Below are 1,830 nucleotides of genomic sequence, written 5' to 3' on the forward strand. Positions count from 1 at the left end.
TTAGGGATTCCCCATTAACTTGCATTGATCGGGACAACTTCTCGCCACAGAAGCGGCGAGATTTTTGGAGGAAGTTTTCTTCGGCGCCTTTGCTTCGCCATTGACCGCAAATTCCGGGCCATTGTTTTTCTAACTGAAGGAAGATAAAAAATATAAGTTCTCACTGTAGAAACTGTACATTGTTCATTCATGTATTTTAGGTAAAGTAAATCTGCTATTGGTCTCACCTTGGTAAAGTGATATTTCAGTCCATTTTCCATAAAGAGAGGGGAATTTGCTTGGCAGGATGTGTCATATTTCAGTGGCAACATACGGAATAAGATTCTCTGTTATGATCCCTGGGTTATGCTATTGTATAATCAGATATTAGGCAGAAAATGGCACATCCCTGATCATTGGGTTTGCTAAGTCTATTTATGGGTGATGCTGAACCAGGTGGATATCATAGAATCATACAGTACAGGAGGCCATTCAGCCCATCGTGTCTTTGAACGAGCTATCTTATTAGTCCCACTCCCCGCTCTTTCGAAAGCCTGAGCCCTGCAAATTTCTCCTTTTCAAGTATGTATCTAATTCCCATTTGAAAGTTACTATTCAATCTGCTTCCATCACTGTTTCAGGCAGTGCATTCCAGATTACAACAACTCGCTGCGTTAAAAAAAATAATCTGGCGTAACCCTCCCATAAATTGTGACATAACGTATTAGTGAGAGTCAGCATGGTTTTCTGAAAGATAAGTGATGTCTAGCTAACATTAATTGAGTTCTTTATACAGCCATTGAGAAGTCATTAAATTGCCCTCTTGGCACCATCATACCATAAGTTATTACTAATTAGATTGCTAGGATTTAAAAACTAGTTGGGAAATAACAGACCAGAAATTCCCAGCATGGCGTCTCGGTCGATGGGACAAGTGGGCAGGGAAGTCAGCCTTTCTGATTTGAAGCACTCCTGAATTCCTGACCATTAATTCCAATGGCTGAAACACTGTGAATGCTGTAAAGCAGATACACTGACCTCCAGCAAATAATTCTGATCCTCACTCCTGTGGAGTGAGACTCTCTGCTGGCACTGGAGTTTTGCAATTACAGGGTTAAATTGTCCACTGATGAGCGATTATTGGTAATACAAAGCTTCATATGAAACCCCTTGCCTGTTATCTGAGTGATGTTGTTTGACTAGCAGACAGGGGAAATGTCATATGAAAACCTTAATCCTTACTAAAATCGCACAGTGCCCACAGGCAACAGATCAGATTGACTCAGATGTGTCTGAAGTAAATAACAAGAAATTAAGGATCCCATAACAAATACTACAAGTAGGGCAAACTGTTCCTCTATCATTTAATGGTGTTTTTTGGTTGTTGATGGATCAACGGCAGTGTGTGTGCAGAACCATAAGCGGCCTATGGCGGCAGCAGAAGCCTACTGCACCTGGTATTCCCAGGCGGTCTCCCATCCAAGTACTAACCAGGACCTGATTCTAATTAGCTTCCGAGATCAGACAAGATGGGGCATTTTCAGACTAGTGTGGCCGTAGGCTAAATACAAATTCACAAACTGACATGGCAGGGTTTGAACTCCTGTACTTCAGACTATTCGTCTGGGCTTACTAGGATTATTAGTCAAGCAACATAACCACTATGCTATCAGCACTATAAATATTGGTCAGGACACCGAGGATAACTCTCCTGCTCTTCCTTTGAAATAATGCCCTGGGTTCTTTTGCACCCACCTTAGAGAACAGATGGGGCCTCAGTTTAACATCTCATCTGAGAAATGGCACCTCCAACAGTGCAACACTCCCTCAGTACTGCACTGGAGTATCAGC

General features: G+C 42.1%; 1 pseudogene; it reads right to left on the bottom strand.

The window, feature by feature from the left end:
- Positions 1–1,421: 1,421 nt before the first annotated feature.
- On the bottom strand, positions 1,422–1,541 carry LOC139277707 (5S ribosomal RNA; annotated as a pseudogene).
- Positions 1,542–1,830: the final 289 nt, after the last annotated feature.

Source organism: Pristiophorus japonicus, chromosome 12 (assembly GCF_044704955.1).
Source record: "Pristiophorus japonicus isolate sPriJap1 chromosome 12, sPriJap1.hap1, whole genome shotgun sequence".
NCBI classification, from domain to species: domain Eukaryota; kingdom Metazoa; phylum Chordata; class Chondrichthyes; family Pristiophoridae; genus Pristiophorus; species Pristiophorus japonicus.